The sequence below is a fragment of the Adiantum capillus-veneris genome, chromosome 27, assembly GCF_014529385.1.
Source record: "Adiantum capillus-veneris isolate H3 chromosome 27, ASM1452938v2, whole genome shotgun sequence".
NCBI classification, from domain to species: domain Eukaryota; kingdom Viridiplantae; phylum Streptophyta; class Polypodiopsida; order Polypodiales; family Pteridaceae; genus Adiantum; species Adiantum capillus-veneris.
The window spans coordinates 123,800,695-123,820,662 of NC_140957.1; positions in this window are offsets into that span (position 1 = coordinate 123,800,695).

Sequence of the window (19,968 nt, forward strand, 5' to 3'; positions counted from 1 at the left end):
TGGATGCCATGTCCAAACTTTGATCCAAGTGTGGTTGATGATGTGCACAAGCAAGTCCAGTTTTAGCTTTTAGAGCATGCCTTTTTGGAATCTTAATCCTTGAAAATGGACCTTCTTTGTTGGGTCTCCAAAACCAAACAATTTCATCTATAGACAACCCAAAAACCCTTTCAACAATTAGTGTAAGCTTGAGTATCTGTCATCCCACTCTTTCTTGCACAAGGTGCCCAATATTGAATCAATTTTTTTTTGTAGTTTGGTGATGTAGGCTTTTCAATGTTTGATAAAGCCATTGCAAGACAAACTGGATATAGATATCCATGTCACTTGGAAGTAGCATAACAAAGTCACCTTGGTGCACATCAGATAGAGAGTCAAACTCTTCCCTTGTTCTATCTCATTGAGGACACAAAAATGATCATTTAGCTCTTCAAGACCTAGGAATCTTTTGGCTCCTTGTTGTAAGCTCATTGTGGTGCATTGTTCGTGATGATATTCTTGCGTTTTTGGCCAAAATTGTTCATACAAGACTCCCTCTGATATGATTGCTCTTCCAAGCTTGTCAGTTACCTTAGTCCAGTAATCTATCACGGGCCTATAATATTGTGGCACACTTGAACCATTTTCTAAATTTTGCCAAAACCTTATATAATTCTTCAACCCTGAAATCACATCTTCATGGGCCTTGACATACTCTGAAATTGGTACCAAAGGTGGATCTACATATTTGTAACATTGGATTTCCTTCTATGTCAATTTTCCAAAGGCGAATACTTCCACTCCAATCTGATACACCTACATGTGCCTTATATTGCATCATGGGTGTCTCATCTTGCATAAAAAACCTAAATTGAAGAGGTTTGGAATGGCCAACAAGTATGTCTTGTCCATCACGAAGATAGCCATCACAATATTGCTTGAAATCAAGGGACCTTTGTGAGCATAAATGGAGCTGGAGATGAAGATGAGATATTCCTTAGTGTATCCATCAAATGAGGTAAAGTATAAGTTTTTGTAACTATCAACTTCTCTGAAAACTTACTGAACATTGCATCTATGTCCTATGTGTATGCCCAACCATCAAAAATCCTAGTTGTATGGTTTTGAAAACACCCCTTGCAACAAGCATAGACAAATAGGCAAATAAGTATCAAATTTTGTTCTCCCCTGCACAATTATCTAATTGCAATAACAAGTTCTCCGTGGTAACTTGAAAAATGATGACCCCAATTCCTCTTCTGTAGTTTCTGATGTTTGCACAATGGTCTCTTTTTTGTCACTCAAGTTGTGGTAGTCCAAAGCATCCCTTGAGTTCAAAGCATTTATTAGTGAGATAGAGCTCCTTGGTAGTCCTTTGGTTGCTAGATCACCAATTAGAGGATGCTTATCTATCCTCTCTAGGTTATGTAAACAATTAGCAATTGAGCCAATTGTAAGATTTGGATCAACTAGCCACAAACCATTCAAGACAAAGTGACCGTAATGACCTCTCCATGTCCATGAGTGATCATACCAATTAATGCCACTTGCAAATTGTATCCGGAGTCCAAACCCTTAGGAACAATGCATAATCTAGGAATTGCAGTTTTCTTTTGATCCATCTTATCATGAATTATGCATACATACTTTTGTAGTTGAGTTTTTGAATATGGGCGCCATGCATAATATAGGCTCCTGCAACTCTTTTGTTGTGCCATGTGAACTTCTCTCTCTCTCTCAAGAGAAGAGATCTCTCATCAAGAGAAGGTTTAGCTTCTGGCCTTACCTTGGTTGAACTACAAACATTGCACTTAGAGAACTCACTTGTCTTTGTCAAAGTGACATGTGAATACTCTTTGTTCCACATCCTACCAAAAGAAGACTGAGATAACTTCTTCTCATAACCCATTTGGTCAAGTGTCATGTTGATTTCACTTAAAATGTCAACCTGTTTGTACATTGATGGAATCACTAATTGAGTGTCTCTTGAGCCATCTAGTAGTGTTCTACTTCTATGTGGCATCTTCTCGGAGTTGTTGTCCACAAAGTCATTTAGCAATGCTCTTGCTAAATTAGTATGTTGAAGTCCTCATCTCAATGTGCATGTGTTACCATGCACATAATGGCACACACCATTTCAAAATTTTCCTTATAGTGGTAAAATGATGTCTTTGGTATTCCATGTAGCTCATACGATGCTCTACAACAAACAATAGAGCCATTTATCTTGAATTGGTATCGCATCTTTTCATCTTTTTGATAGCATATAGATAGGACATCATAAACATAATTAGTGCGTACTTTCTGAAACTCTCCCCAAAATTCTTGCCATCGTAACCTTGTCACCATATCCCGATCTGCAACCTAACATCACTTTTGTCCAACAATCAATACATGAAACCCTTTCGATTGACTCAGTTGCAAGATAAAAAGCAAAAGTTGGTGTTGCTCTTGTTTTTCGAGATCTGTTGATAAAAGTGTAGCGCCGCTTCCTTAATGATGTAGCAACGGTATTCCCACCCACATATTTTCTAGTATTATCATCATTGGATACATCAGATTCTGCACATCTAGCATGCATCCCATTAATGGGAACAAAGCGTTGTAATGGGATCCCATCCAGCATGGTTGTCTGCTTGATGGGCCACTTTACCAAAGTGATGCTAGCCACATCAGGCATGTTCTTACTAATTTCATTCTCCCTTTCAATATCCACACCCACAAAATCATCACCAAGTACATCAAAGTTAACATAATCGTTTGGAAATACATATAAGATGTTCCCTTCATGTACAATCTGCATCATTGTGTCATCCTTTAAAAGTACCCTTTGAGTTCTCCAAGATTCTCGTATCAATGTTTCAAACTCTGGGCTTGTTATAGGTATTGCATCTGTAAGTAGAGGATCAGGTTGATCCCCTTGCTCATCACCACTGTAGGTTTCATTTGTGTCGATTGGGTCGTCATTAATTTATCATGGAAGACTGCAAAAGAATCTTGGGCCATCGAACGTCACTCCATAATGAACTTTGGAGAGATGTAGTATCCATTGTAGGAAAAAGGAGCACCACATCCTTCAAACATTCCTCCACTAGTATAGATACATTTCCCTGCCCTATCTTTTTACCACCATATGTGGAATCTTGATCTGTTCTACACACACAACCAATACCAACAATTTCATTATCAAGCATCAAATGTAATTTCTCCCCAGATTCGAAGTCCATCCTACAAGTGAAAAAATTATGTTGTCAAGTTTATACTCATAGGTACTTCTCTTTGAGAAAAATTTCATAATTTCCATTATAAAATACATGAGGGTTATGAATGTTAATAGTCCAAAGACTTTCAATTTGAGGAGCCCCAATCAAAGTGGATAAATGGTGACCCACGTACTATATTACAACATGGCTTGGACAAGTGGTGGACCTAGTTCTAATGTCATCACTAAACGACTATAGAACTTGCATATCAATGTCCAAGTAAGCCTTAATTATTTCAATGGAATCAACATTTGAGAAGTGGTCCATATTGGCTCAAGAACCCCCTCCCTATTTAAGTGGCATAGCTTGGACAAGTGGTGGACCTAGTTTTAAAGCTCAATGTCCAAGGTGGATAAATGGTGACCCACTTACTATAGTACAACATGGCTTGGACAAGTGGTGGACCTAGTTCTAATGTCATCACTAAATGACTATAAAACTTGCATATCAATGTCCAAGTAAGCCTTAATTATTTCAATGGAAGCAACATTTGAGAAGTGGTGCATATTGGCTCAAGAACCCCCTCCCTATTTAAGTGGCATAGCTTGGATAAGTGGTGGACCTAGTTTTAAAGCTCAATGTCCAAGGTGCACTAGTCCAAGGTGAACTAGTGCATGAACCTGCTTTTTAGTGTCCAAGTAGTCATTTTCAAACATAGTACCTCCACCCCATTCGGCTATTGATCTTGAAACAATAGAGATAGCTTGGACATGTGGTGGAACTTAAACCCACCTTGGGCTAAAACTTGCATAACACAATGGTTACTAGGTTGGACAAGTGGTGGACCTCTACCCAGACCATCCTTGGTAGTAAACATAGTAGCTAAACTCTATTCACACATTGACCTTCAAACAATAGAGATAGGACTATTCAATAGAGCTAGCTTGGACAGGTGGTGGACCTTCAAACCACCTTGGACTAAAAACTCCATAACACAATGGTTAGTAGGTTGGACAAGTGTTGTGGACCTCTAACCCAAACCAACCATGGTAGTAAACCTTGTAGCTACACTCCATTCACACATTGACCTTCAAACACTAGAGGTAGGACTTTTCAATAGAGATAGCTTGGACAGGAATGGATAGCAGGTTGGACAAGTGGTGGACCTCTACACCAAACCATCCATGGTAGTAAACATATGAGCTTTAATCCATTCAAACTTTGACCTTCAAACAATAGAGATAAGACTATTCAATAAAGCTAGCTTGGACAGGTGGTGGACCTTCAAAACACCATGGACTAAAACCTCCATAACACAATGATTAGTAGGTTGGGCAAGTGATGGACCTCTACCTCAAACCATCCATGGTAGTAAACATAGTAGCTCGGCTCCATTCACACATTGACCTTGAAACAATAGAGATAGCTTCTTTCAATAGACATGTGGGGGACTTTCAAACCACCTTGGGCTAAAACCTCCATAACACAATGTTTAGTAGGTTGGACAAGTGGTGGACCTCTACTCCAAACCATCCATGTTAGTAAAGATAGTAGCTCCACTCCATTCTTTCACTGACCTTGAAACAATAGAGATATATTCTTTTAATATATCTAGCTTGGACATGTGGTGGACCTTCAATAAACCACCTTGGGTTGAATACTCCATAACACAATGGATAGTAGGTTACAGAAGTGGTGGACCTCTACCCCAAACCTTCCATGCTAATAGACATAGTAGCTACACTCCATTTACACATTGACCTTGAAACAATAGAGATATCTTGTACCGGTAGAGCTAGCTTGGATAGGTGGTGGGCCTTCAAACCACCTTGGGCTAAAGTGTCCATGAAACAGTGGCTAGTAGGCTAGACAAGTGGTGTACCTCTGCTTCAAACCATCCATGGTAGTAAACATAGTAGGTACACTCCATTCACACATTGACCTTGAAAAAATAGAGATAGCTTGTTTCAGTAGAGCTAGCTTGGATAGGTGTTGGAACTTCAAACCACCTTGTGCTAAATCCTCCATGACAAAATGGATAGTAGGTTGGAAAAGTGGTGTACCTCTGCCCCAAACCATCCATGGTAGTAAACATAGTAGCTACACTCCATTGACGCATTGACATTGAAACAATAGAGATAGCTTCTTTCAATAGAGCTAGCATGGAGAGATGTTGGACCTTAAAACCACCTAGGACTAAAGCCTCCATAAGATAACGGGTAGTAGGTTGGATAAGTGGTGGACCTAGTTCTAATGTCATCAATAAACTACTATAGAGCTTGCATCTCAAAGTTCAAGTAGGCCTTAATTCATTCAATGGAAGCAAGGTTTGAGAAGTGGTGGATATTGGCTCAAGAACCCCCTCACTATTTTAGGGACATAGCTTGGAAAAGTGGTGGACCTAGTTTTAAAGTTCAGTGTCCAAGGTGAACTAGTGCAAGACCCTGCTTCCTAGTGTCCAAGTAGTCATTACTTTTGAAAATGTAAGCAAGGTTGGACAAGTGGTGGACCGACTTTTAATGAAAAATTTCAATTTCCAATCTTCAAGTAGCCCTTGTTGAAGCTGAACTACTAATGCAAGAACAAAGTGGTTGGTGGTGGATAGTGGACCAGGGTCACTATGTTCAAGCATAGCTTGGACAAGTGGTGGACCTAGCTTTAATGGCCAATGACTAAGGTGAAGTATTAATGAAAATGTGAAATGGTTGGCGGGAAGACCAAGTGGTGGAAAGTGGATGATGCCTACTAAGAGTATAGCCTGGACAAGTGATGGACTAATTTTAATGGCCAATGCCAACAACGGTGAACTACAAATGCAAGAAGGAGTTGGTTGGTGGACCAAGCGGTGGATAGTGGACCAGGTTTACTATATAGTTATAATGGACAATGCCAAAGGTGAAATATTAACGCAAGAACAAAGTGGTTGGATAGTTGGTGGTGGAACCCAATTGCGGATAGTGCTATTTTAGAGTAGTACAACTTGGACAAGTGGCCGACCTAGTTTTAATTTCCCATGACCAAGGTGAACTACTAATGCAAAAACAAAGTGCTTGGCGAGATGAACAAGTGGTGGAAGTGGATGAGGCCTACTAGAATTATAGGTTGGACTAGTGGTGGACGTGATTTTAATGGCCAATATCAAAGGTGAAATATTAATGCAAGAACAAAATGGCTGGACAATTGGCATTGGAACCCAGTGGCGGATAGTACAACTTGGACAAGTGGTGAACCTAGTTTAGTGGTCCATGACTAAGGTGAACTACTAATTCAAAAACAAAGTGGTTGGTGGGCGGGACAAGTGGTGGCAATGGATAGGGAGTTGCCACAGTATAGCTTGGACAAGTGGTGGAATTAGTTTTAATGGACAATGCTATAGGTGAAATACTAATGCAATAACAAACTGACTGGACAATTGACGATGGGTCCTCGTGGTAGAAAATAGACTCGGCCTACTATGTTAGAATACATTTTGAACAAGTGAGTCATGTAGGTTTTGGGCTAAGATCTTGCTTCCGGATGTGAAGGGCTTGAAAAGAAACAGAAGTAGTCATGGAAGAGTCTAAGGCCGGTTCAATAACGTGACTCGTGTCTATTTTGATTAGCCTTTTGGCCAAGAAGCTATATGCTATAGGAAGGTCTAACAACGATGCTGCTTCCACCAATTCCCTGACCATTTGTCCTTTCATCACATCGTTACTAGATTGGTTTTCAAGTGAAGACATGTGATAGATTTTGGGAATATGAACAACTTAATTGTCCCTTTTTATGCTTTAATTCTATGCAAGTGGCCTTTGAAACTGATATGAAACTTGTATCTCTCTAGACTTTTTAGGGTTAGGATGCTTAAGTTGGGTACCCCAAAAGTTTTAACTTGGAAAACGTATTAAGAAACGACTTTAAAACCAAAACCATCTTGCAAGCTTTCATCCTAGCCCTTGGTTGCTATATTCTGAGTACCCAGTCAAAAGTTATGATAGAACATGCAACTTTTGGACTTGAAACAGGATAATAAAACTCAAAACAGGCTATATTTGAAGTTTAGGTCCCATATGGGCCATGAGGCACAAACCACAATTTAGGTCATTATCCTTCTATTCTTAAAGGCCATGTTTGCTGCCTACATGGCATCGACACACAAAAAACAGAAACCTAGGGTCGCTTTCACGCACAACACAAAATAGGTATTTCTATAGAGGTCACCATCAAAGGAACAGGTCACTATTTCCATCACAAAGCAAGTCTCCATCGTAGAGCAGGTCACTATTGCAAAACCAGGTTGCTATTGCAAGTGGTATCACCATCACAAAACAGGTCAACGTCACAGAACAATTCGCCATCACCATCTGAGAAAATCAGGTTGCTATTGCCATCGTCGAGCAGATCTCCATCATAGAGCAGGTTGCACCATCACAGAGCAAGTCGCTATTGCAAAGCAAGTCGTTATTGCAGAGCAGGTCGCTATTGCGGAAAACATTGACACAGCAAAATAGGTTGACACAGCAGAACTGGTATATCTTTCTCTCTCTCTCTCTCTCTCTCTCTCTCTCTCTCTCCCCCCTCTCTGTCTCTCTCTCTCCCTCTCTCACACTCTCTCTCATCAATTCTCTGTCATGTTTTTTTACACAGAGGCATAATTTATGTTTTTAGGTTTTAGGGTTTAGTATTGTTATTATGCAAATACACATATTGTACTACTATGTAAATACACATATTTCAAACATACAGAGATATGCAAATATATTGTTTGTGTAACATTAACAATAAACATGAATGACAAGTAGACTTACTTGTGTCAATTGCTTAACTCTTGGTTTGGCCAAATGCTTGGTCTTTGTTGAGTTGTTGATGGCTACTTTCTTTGTCTGTTGTTTCTGAAATGGCTGAAATATGAAATATGTGAGCTAGAATTTTGGTGGATGTATAATGTTGGGGTTTTTCTTGGTGTTACTAGTTGGGCAAGTGGTGGACCTTGTCTAGCTATAGATGCAAAAATTGTGATTCAACAAGGGTGGATTTGAATTTAGGCGGGACAAAGACATCCTTTTAACTGAACTTGCTTTCAAATTTGAATCTGGATGGGAAAATTTTAATTTAAGCGAGATGGTGAAGTTGATTTAGGTGGGATTATTTAAACTTCAGCGGCTTGATTTGAATTTAGGTGGGATTATTTAAATTTGGATAGTCTAATTAAAATTTAGACAAGATTATTTAAATTTAGGTAGTTTCATTTAAAATGAGCTAGCTTGGACAAGTGGTAGACCTTAAAACAAAACAAAATGGAGAATAGGTTGGACAAGTGGTGGAAGTCTACCCCAAACCGTCCATGGGGGTAAATCTGGCAGTTACACTCCATTCACACACACCTTTAAAAAATAGAGATAGCTTCTTAAGATAGAGCTAGCTTGGACAAGTGGTGGACCTTCAAACCACCTTGGGCTAAAACCTTTATAGCACAAGGGATAGTAGGTTGGACAAGTGGTGGACCTCTACCCCAGACCATCCATGGTAGTAAACATAGTAGCTACACTCCATTCACAAATTGCCTTCAAACAATAGAGATAGGACTATTGAATAGAGCTAACCCGGACATGGACCTTCAAACCACCTTGGGCTAAAACCTCCATAGCACAATGGATAGTAGGTTGGACAAGTGTTGGAACTCTACTTGAAACCATCCATGCTATCACAATAAAGATATAACTATTCAATAGAGCCAGCTTGGACAAGTGGTGGACCTTCGAACCACCTTGGGCTAAAACCTCCACAACACAATGGTTAGTAGGTTGGCAAGTGGTGGACCTCTACCCCAAACCATCCATGGCAGTAAACCTAGTAGCTACACTCCATTCACACATTGACCTTCAAACAATAGAGGTAGGAATTTTCAATAGAGCTAGCTTGGATAGGTGGTTGACCTTCAAACCACCTAGGGCTAAAACCTCCATAACAAAATGGATAGCAGGTTGAACAAGTGGTGGACCTCTACCCCAAACCATCCATGGCAGTAAACAAAGTAGCTATACTCCGTTCGCACTTTGAGCTTCAAACTGTAGAGATATGACTATTCAATAGAGATAGCTTGGACATGTGATGGACCTTCAAGCCACCATGGGCTAAAACCTCCATAACACAAATGGTTAGTAGGTTGGACAGAACATCTACGTGATCAGACTAGATATAGAACTATTCAATAGAGCTAGCTTGGCCATGTGGTGGACATTCAAACCTCCTTGGGCTAAAACCTCCATTACACAATGGTTAGTAGGTTGGACAAGTGGTCCGAGATTTGTTGATAAAGGTGTAGCACCGTTTCCTTAACGATGTAGCAACGATATTCCCATCACCGTATTCTCTAGATTATCATCATTGGATACATCAAATTTTGCACATCTAACATACATCCCATTAATAGGAACAAAGAGTTGTAATGGGATCCCATCCAACATGGTTGTTTGTTTGATGGGCCACTTTACCAAATTAATGTTAGCCACATCAGACATGTTCTCACTAATTTCATTCTCCCTTTCCATACCCACACCCACAAAATCATCACCAAGTACATTAGGAGAAATATGGACCTTGCTTGGGCCTTGTAAAGGAATCCTAATTTTTAGGGATTAAAGCTAATGTTGTGTAGGGTTAAGGGGACAAGGCCATTCAAGAATCTAGTTTTGAGGAGGCTTTTCTAGCCCTTTTTTTAGACACATGTAGGTGTGGACCTAGGAGGTCACTTTCTCTCTCTAGATTTTTGAAAGTGAAGGGAGAAAAGGAGTGTGGCGACATCAGCAAAAACGTAGGTTACTAAGAGCCAAAATTAGTTTTTTTAACTTTATTTTTTACTTAAAACTTCCCCCCCAACATATAAACAAACCTACAAACACTAAAAGTCCACTTTTTCAAAACAAAATCCCCCAAAAAAAAAACCTTTGTTCTCTCCTCCTCCTCTCTCCTCTCTCCCTCTCCTCTCCCTCCCTCCTTTCTCCCTCTTCTCTTCTCCTCCCTCCTCCTCCGTCCTTGCTCTCTTCTCTCCTTCTCCTCCCCTCTCTCTCCCTCTCCCCCCATGCCCCCTTCTCTCCTCCCATGTTCCTCCCTCTCCCTCCCCCCTCTCTCTTTTCATCCTTTGCTTCCTCACACAACAAATTCCATGGTGCTCACGAACATCACAAATTGTATGCCTCCACCACCATGTACTCCACACAACAAAAGAGTACATATTCGCTTGTCAGTGGTGTTTGCACCGAAGTTCTCACGTGAGGGTGACCAGAGGTCATCCCAAGAACACCGTACCATCGGTGAGACGAATGTTAATGGTTCTTCAATATCTTGGGAGGGGAGAAGTAGGCTTGTTAAACTATTGCAATTGATTGTGTATGGGTGCAGGTGCATCTTTGCATTTTTTGGATGCACAAATGTCAAGATCTTGAGCTCAAAAGAGTGGCATTACAAGTCAGTATTGCCTCTTCGAAGAGGGAGGTTGAAACTCTCTAACAACAGTTGTAAGATAATGATGTGTACATTATGAAGCTTGCCAATACCATCACATATTTGAAAGAAACACCCCCTGGTGCAAGGTAACAATATACTTCTTACTTTTGGTTGTGTTCTTCTTATCACAGACTTTGAAGTCTAAGGTGTTGCCTCTACTTATTTTGTAGTGCTTAGCAGAAAGGTTGCTTTTGTACACAAATAGTGAAAAGCTGCAGGTTAGAGAGGTCAAGTGTCACCACTTTTTCTCTAAAACAGCCTTCTTTCTTACATCTTGCACATAGGTGCTTCAAATCCATGCTTATTAGAGGTGGGTAATCTCATCCTAATGTATATTTTAGGATTATTGGATGTAAATACTTGCAAATTTGTACATCATATACTTAACGTGTCTTTATTATACAGCTTGCAATTGTTGAATTCATACATGTTTTTTTTTAAAAAACATGTCTCTAACACGTCATGATACAAGGTGACCTCTTACTATGCTAGTTGAGTGGCGTTGTTTGCAAGAATGGCTTAAGGAACTGGAACACGAAGCTTTTATGATGGCACAAAGCTCTCCTCAAGAAATATGGCTCCCACTACACCAAAAATCATTATGCTAACATGGAGAGATCCCTAGTAGGACAATACAACAACTTTTCATCAGCAACACACCCTTTCCTAACATGAGGGCACCCCCACCAAAGATATTTTTATGTGATAGGTCACCCCATGAGCATACCATGTCATGGAATGGATGTAAGAACTATGACCGCACTACCCATTGGAAGTTGTTCACGAATGTATGTTCATCAAAGTTAATGAGAAGAAATTTGGACTTTTTTGTTTGTTGATGTGTAAGAGCACTCTAGGTCTACCATATTTTAGATTGTTTGATAAGTTAAATAAGATTTGTAGTCATTTACAGTGTAAATTTGTTTTTTTTGGTAAGATTATACATGAGAAGACATGATAAAGTACATAAGATATTGACAGAAAAAACCTTGGTGAGATTCCTACCATGCACTTGTAACACCATACCTCTCCTTGAACCCTTTGATTTCTATCGTAGTGGGAAGTCCAAGGGAAGCCTATTTTCAAATTTTTAGCAATAACTTTTTTTTGAATAAAATTTTGGTTATTTTAAAGTTTGTACATAGTCTAGGAGTTCATTCTCATCGTTTTCCTTCAGTTTCAAATTTTGACTGAGGGCACTCCTTGGAAGCCACTTTTGAGTTGTTAGGACGCGATTTTGGGAAAGTTTTGTATGTAGGAAATATAGTCCTTAACACAATAAAAAACATTGGTGCTTTGAGTATTTTTTTAGATTCGATGGTTTTAATGCTTGTTGGAGTCCGTAGATTACAGAAAAAGTAAGAAATGTCTGTTTTACATCATTTTTAAAGAAATTGACAACTTGCACGTTGATTTTTGGAGAATCCGAACAAATATAATTTTTTTTGCATCACATGATGGTTGAAGAGCGCGACGAGTTGAACAAATTCATGTGAGACAAGCCTAGACAGATTGGAAGCTAGAAGTTGTTGAAAGCAGCCTAAAAGTTCAAACCTTGTATCATCCTCATACACAATAATTTTGCAATTTTTTTCACTGTAAATACCCCCAGGGCCCTCAGCAAGACCAGCCACAAGGATGCGCAAAAAGCCCATCCAAAAGTCCCAGATGGGTACTTTGCACGTCCTTGTAGCTAGTCTTGCTGACGGCACTGGGGGATTTTACATGAAAAAAATTGCAAAAATATTGTGTATGAAGATGATATAAAGATGTTATGTTGGATGTATAGAGAGAAAGAGCCCCCCCCCCCCCCCCCCCCCCCCCCCCCCCCCAATTTTGCTACGGCTTGGATGGACCCTGGGGCCTTAAAATGGCAAATACAATCTTTTTTTATCCATGGCCATGAGATAGAAGTGTGCAGTTTGATGTATTCATAGAAAACTCTCCCCCCCCCCCCAATGGCAAACACCTAAACCTTATATCATGCTCATCAACCATTTTCTACTTCCTTGTGTCCACTGCCCTTGTTCTTGGTGTGTGTTTTTGTCATTATAAGGCCCCAAGGACCCTCAAAAAGAGGGGCCACAAGGGCGTGCAGAATGGCCATCCAGGGTCCCTGGATGGCCATTATGTGGCCCCTTGGGGCCTTATAATGACAAATAGGGGCTTTTTTTAATGCATTTCCATGAGGTCTAGTGTTTGATGTAATCAGAGCAACCCCCCCCGCCCCACCCACCCTTTTCTCTGCGTTCAAAGGTCTAGAACATTCACTATGTAAAATTTTCCTATATCATGTGTGTTCACCAGTATGGATTAAAAGTACCCCTTATAGGCCTTATCTACACATGTTTTTGTAACTTTACAAGAATATAAAATCCCTGTTGTTGAACACATGTGCTATGTTACATATACTTTAGTGAACTCCCTAGGTCGAAGGCCTCACAAATCCTGTGCACTAAACATTTAGCACTAGAAATTGACCAAACAAGGAGCCAATTTTTACTTCCTTGTGTCCACCTCGTGTTCTTGGGAATGTTTTTGTTAAGCCATTTCTTTGGTATTTGAAACCACATGTGACCCCTATTGTTATAGTATCCAGCCAAAGGTTTCTTGATTAGCGGTTTACATAGGCTCGAGTGGCACATCTTCTATGTTAACAATGCATGCATTTATAATTTATGTTTACACTTTCTCTATCCAAATGAGTTACATAGTTGAAATCATATCCGCAATTTGGCAGTTAAGTTCACAAGGTAATAGCTATTGGTATCATCTTTAGCAATACCAAAGAGATAACTACCAATAGCTCATGAATAGGGATATTTTAGAAGATTTGATACCAAAAACTTGTCAATACAACTCAAAAAGGTGGAAAATCAAAGGCTTCATAATATATGTATGATGAAACACAGATCAATAATAAGTCACCCCTATACATCGACACCTCCATCTCAAGTTGTCATTTGTCTAAGCAAGCTTGGCATAGGCATAGTATGGAAACAATAACATGTTGGAAAGCAAGAATTTAGCTTTCTCAACTTGTGAAACGTTGCTAATGATATATATTAAACATCCCCAAATGACGACATCTTGACAAAGGTTATGATCCACTTTAATAAGAATAACCATTAATGATTAAACTGAAATCAAAATATTGCTTGAATTCCTTATGGTGGAGTGATCAAGAATTGAGACTTGAAACGTCTTACAGGCAAATCAAAATATCCATAAAGGTCAACAATATTTCTCACAACCGTATGAAACTCCACTAATCTAAATTAAATACTCTCACTCAATGAGACACCTTTTAACAAAAAAACATATTTATATTGCATTTATAGAGGAATCCAGCCTCATGAAAATAATTACAACTGGAGACAATATTGTTTTTGTTAGGCGTCTCCTACAAGTATTTGTCTTCCTCATCTAGAGATTCATATACACTTGAGTATTTGTGTGTCTATGACACTAGGGAAGATAGTAGTACTATATGGATGGCTTTTCTAAGAGCTCCTAGAGAGTACCTATTGGTTCAAGATTCTAGAAAAATTCTACTATTGTTATCAAAATCCTTTAACATGGTAGTGAAAGGTTTCTCTTGGAACAAAAATATAGTATGCACATGGTTGCTTCCTCATGTCTTCAGAAAAAAAGTTGACTCTGTAAGTAAACAATAGATTATGTGAGCACACAGTTATAAAGTACAAAATGATATTATTCTAAAAATCTAATGACAACTACAAAAGAATAAAGTATAAGAAAAATCTTTCATGACTCTCCATAGATAGCACAACTTACTTGCATTGTGAGACTCAATCACATGCTACACAACTATAGATGGCGCACCAAAGCCATCAACAAAATAGCACCACCCAGTGTTAAGAGGTGTGAAACCTAAACATTGAAATCCATAAATAGGTTTGTTCTCTTCAGCATGTTAAATTAAAGATGGAGATTATGTTAAGCTATGAAGCTACAACGATAATTTTCTTATGATTCTATCTTTATGTTGGAAATGAACCCTTGCAATGCCCACACACTATTCACACCTCCTGTTGTTGTAGTATGCAAGTCATGTGAGCTCATAATTTTGCCACGTTCGGCAGTAGTTCCACGTAGTGTGAGTGAATGAAAGTAGAAGGAGTAGAATCTTATTTCATGCTGTAATGGAGGTGAGAGAAGGGAGAGGAGCTAGCTTGCTGTGAAACTATGTGGTGGGCAAGGGGAAGAGATGGGGGAGGAGCTTGCTTGGTGCTACAATGGAGGTCGGAGAAAGCTAGCAGAGAGATAATGTTGGATTAAGGGGTGCATGTGACTGTTGCAACAATGGAGAGCTTGAAAAAGGGTTTGTAGAGAGGAAAACTCACCTTTTAGCTATAGAATAGGTTTGGAAAGACTTTGGCAGGTGAAAAATGATTTTTTGAATTTAAAAAAAAATAAATAAATTTTGGATTTTTTTTGTGGTTTTGTGCACGTTTTTGAGTTTTGGAGGTCAGAAATACTTTTTTGACCATGAAATAGGTTTGGGGACCTTTTAAAGAGGGAAAACTTGAAATTTGAAATTTTTTAGTGTATTTTTAAATCCAGGCCAAAAAGTGGAGGAAAAGAGGTCAAAGTGGTCCCAACCCCCCCCCCCCCCCCCCCCCCCCCCCCCCCTTTCCCCTAGCCACCTCTCTTACCTTCTCATTAGGTAAGAGGCCATTAAGAGGTGTAAGGCTACCTTGCCCCCTACTTTTCTAAGGGTGTAGAGTGTGTCCACCACCCTCTTCCTATTGGATGGCCTCTAATTAACCTTCATCCCAAAGGGCTCCTAGAGGGTTCATGTTTTTCCTAATGTTTGGCAATTGCTTGCCTAATATACAAATGAGAACGACATTATCGTGCAGTACGGAGGTGACTGTGGAGCAATGGCTTTGCTGTTGAGAAAGATGGGTCGAATGATGACAATATATGAGAGCAAGAAAGAGTTCTCCAACAAACTATGCTCAGTTCTTGAAATGCAAGGACAACGGCTAAGAGAGATTCAAGAGCGAGATAAAAAGCTTGCCGAGGAGGTGGATCGTGCATTACAGGAAACATCATTGGTTGAGCCACATCCAACAATTATGGAATTAGATTCTCCCAGCACTCAGTTGGAATAGCCATGTCAAATTTTTACTCGCATAGTGTTGTAGTCACTCTGAACGATTTCTTCTTATAGTCTTTCGTAAATAAATTTTCGTGTTATTGTAGCACTATTTATTGGGCTTGGAATCACTGTGTTTCTACTTTGTTTGTAGTTGTACTTACAATCACAAATTTATAGCTCTGGAGTCAAGATTCATCCTTTCTCGTCTAGTCTCTCTCTCCATTTGTCCATCACCGTCTCAAGTCATTGTCGAGAATTGATATTTGACAAATCATAAAAAAACATTTGCATATGAAGTATGAAAGGTCTTCTTGAAAATTGCACCTGCTGTAATATGCCGATTGAGGTGTGATTGTCTCTCTCAAATTCATTGAAGTACATCTCTTTCTTCCTCTCTATCTATCTATCTATCTCTCCCCACGCAGCGTGCATTGCATCAGATAAGTTATGTCCAATACCTGGAACCTCATAATTTAGTTCAATTGTATTTTAAGTTGGATTAATGCAATTGTATTCACATTTACTATGTCTTGTATGCAAGCACATGGTTCAAAATGCAAATATAACCTCCAAACAACCAATCACCACTCCATCCCCTCTAGCAGTTAAGTTCACAAGGTAATAGCTATTGGTATCATCTTTAGCAATACAAAAGAGATAACTACCAATAGCTCATGAATAGGGATATATAATAAGATTTGATACAAAAACTTGTCAACACTACTCAAAAAGGTGGAAACTCAAAGGCTTTACAACATATGTATGATGAAGCACGAATCAGTAATAAGTCACCCCTATACATTGACACCTCCATCTCAAGTTGTCATTTCTCTAAGTCAAGCTTGGCATAGGCATAGTATGGAAACAATAACATGTTGGGAAGCAAGAATTTAGTTTTCTCAACTTGTGAAACGTTGCTAATGATATATATTAAACATCCCCAAATGAGGACATCTTGACAAAGGTAATGTGTTACTTTAATAAGAATAACCATTAATGATTAAACTAAAATCAAACTATTGCTTGAATTTATTCATGGTGGAGTGATTAAGACTTCAAACTTGAAACGTCTTACACACAAATCAAAATATCCATAAAGGTTAACAATATTTCTCAAATCTGTATGAAACTCCTGTTGGGGTCCCATCGTTGCAATAGCTGCAATCACCAACAAAATTATCAATCCGGAGGGATGAGCTACCCGGATAGGGCATGGAAACACTCACATGGTTAGTGAGCTAATCGTGGCAACACAAATTGTTAAATCTACTAGGTGAGCTTCTTGGCCTATGGAGGAGAAAAGCCGCAATGAAGGGAAATCTCCATATCCACACTCTTCACCTCTAATCAACCCAATCACACACACTAAGATTGCAAGACGCACACATCATTAATCCTATCATGCTACACACCAATCGCAAGCACACACACATAGATCTATCGAGCACCACACTTCAATCAAACCTATATGCACACACAAGCAAAAGAGGGCAATCACACAAGATTAGAGAGGGATTAACCATTAATTAGTTAAGATCTAGTGAATCTAAGCATCATAGGCAATCATAAGAAGTAAGAGAGAGGCATAGTGAGAGAGAATGAATCATTGATTAGTATTAATCAAGTCTCATGAGCAAGGAGAAGTTCAAGGACTCCATAGCCACACACCTCAAGAGATCTCGCCAAAGAATGCTCTCAACAAATAACTTGAGAACCGTAATTTTTTTACACATTGCCTTATATACCTAGGGTAAAAAGATGCAATGTTCGGGCATCCAAGGCCTTTAGGGCTCACCACTTACTGAATCTGCAACCTAGGCATAGTAAGTGACCTACTATTCTTTACAAGTTTGAACTCCCATTGAGCCCGTAACACATTAGAAATATTACAATGGCTTGAAATAAATCGGGAATTTACAATATGTGACCATTTTGGGAAAACGTGAAAAATGTATAACTCCAATCTTTACTGCTTCTTTGCATTCATCCTTGATGTGCATTCGTACATCTTCGGTCTTTAGCAGCTTCTGTTAATTTAACATTCCCCCCTTCCTATTTTAGTGCCCGTCCTCAAGCACTATTGAAAAGTTTCCATGGATGCAAGGGAAGGTTTTGATTGGTTGTTGATGGCCTGATTGTCTTCATTTTGGCGTTGAATTTGTTGAGGTTCATTTTGCTGCAGCATCTTCATTGGTCCAAATATGTTTGGTGTGAGAGATGGTGTTGCATTTGTCCATTGTAATAGCATAATGAGGAGGCTATTGTTTAGTTATGAAAAGTATGTACAAGGGAAGTAGAATGATGAGGATCTAAATTAGGGTCTAATACCTGGGGCTGAAAGCAAAGGATGGTGGTACAAAAAAAGGGCCAATTTTTTTTCCACCTGTTTGGTCCATTGGAGGGAAATTTTTGAGGCCCAAAAGTTTTGGAATTTTTATTTTTTAGCTATACTTGTATCTCAAAAATACAAGTCGTGCAGTTTCACAATGGGCCATCCCGTGTGAGAGTAGTGTTGTAATAAGTAAATTTAGTGGCGTCTATTTGAATTGAGCACTTTCTACCAGCGCTTGGGCTCTCTCTCTCCCCCCTCAGACTCGTAGCAGAGCTGTGCTCTCTCTCTCTCTCTCTCTCTCTCTCTCTCTCTCTCTCTCTCTCTCTCTCTCTCTCTCTCTCTCAGCATTGTAGTAGAGCTGCTATCGTGTGAGTTCTCCCACCATGAGGACCCCAAAGGCCAAGGGAGCTGCTGCCAGCAGAGCGTCACCTTCAACATGCAAACAGAAAGGGAAGGCCAAGGAGGGAATGCCCACCCATGGGAGAAGCAACAACAAAGGTTCTTCCACCCCTGCCTCTCAACAAACAGAGCTGGAGAACAAAAGCAGTCCCAACACAAGGGCTAGTGCAAAACAGTTCAAGGTTTCTGAAATCGACTCCGAACGAACCTCACACCGTGTCGATGAGGATGAATCAAAATCTGCCAACAAGTCAAGACGTGGTAAGCTATTCATTGGAATCAGGCTTGTGTTAATTAGATGGTGTAAAATTTTGAATTTAAATGTTCAGTGTAAAATTTGATACCTTGGAGCATCACATTTGTAATCCATATGCATATGAGAGAAAAATTATAAAATTGACTTGGATCATGCTAATTATCCAGCTTGCTCTATAGTATTAAGTGTATTTTTCTAGGATATTCTAGAAAAGTGGTCGTGGAGCTTCAATGTTTGTGGATAGAAAGGTTTAGTTGAGACAATGTACATGATTCTATAGTTTCCCTGCTGTATGTTAGAGCTTTGTATATCATATGCTAAGGATTAAAACTGAAGTTATTGCAGACTATTATTGAAGTTTCGTGGAAATAGAGTATGGATAAATCATATTGTAAACACGTTAGTTATTAGTTATTAAATGTACAGTAAAAAATGTGGTACTTTGGATTTGTTTCACAATAATTTTTGATTTGTTTGACATTTCAGGTAAGAATAAAATGGAGGAGTACCCTCAACAAACCAGGTTCTGTTATATAGCAGAGGACTTGCATGAGGAGTATGGCCTTAGTCTAGAAGGCAAACTCCCTAAGGACCTGATTGATGAGGACTTGCCATCCAAGCAGTGGTTATCTGTTTTCAAGTACAAGTTCCAAAAGAACATCAAAATTTATTTAAATCATTTGCAGCCACATCTGGTGGATAACTGCAGATTTCTATTCTCAAAAGTTTATCAAGGACCCCCTTCATGCGGTGAACTGACCACCAAATTTGCTAAGGGTTATGCGTTTAAGAAATGTGATGCAGCGAGAAAAGACCCAACAGGGCATAGAATAGCATGGGCCCGGTTTGGGGAAGGAGTGTTGCGGATGATATCATTTAGGACTGATGGTCTTGACCGTAAAGTTGATACATGGAGGAAGCAAAATGCTTCCTCCCCTGGAACTGACCCGCAGTCAGTTAAGAAGGCCCGCATGACTCAAAGTGGCAACAACATCTGCACAGAATCAGAGCAATGTGTCAGAGGGGCAGTGGCTGACTACCTACCTGACTTAGAGGCATTGCTCCAAAGACTCCAAAAGCAGGTGTGACATCGAGGGTCATCAAAACTAACAGATCTGAAGGCCTCTATTCAAGCAAACAAGGACCAGCTACTGGTATATGAGGGTAAAGAGGGCATGGCAAAAAA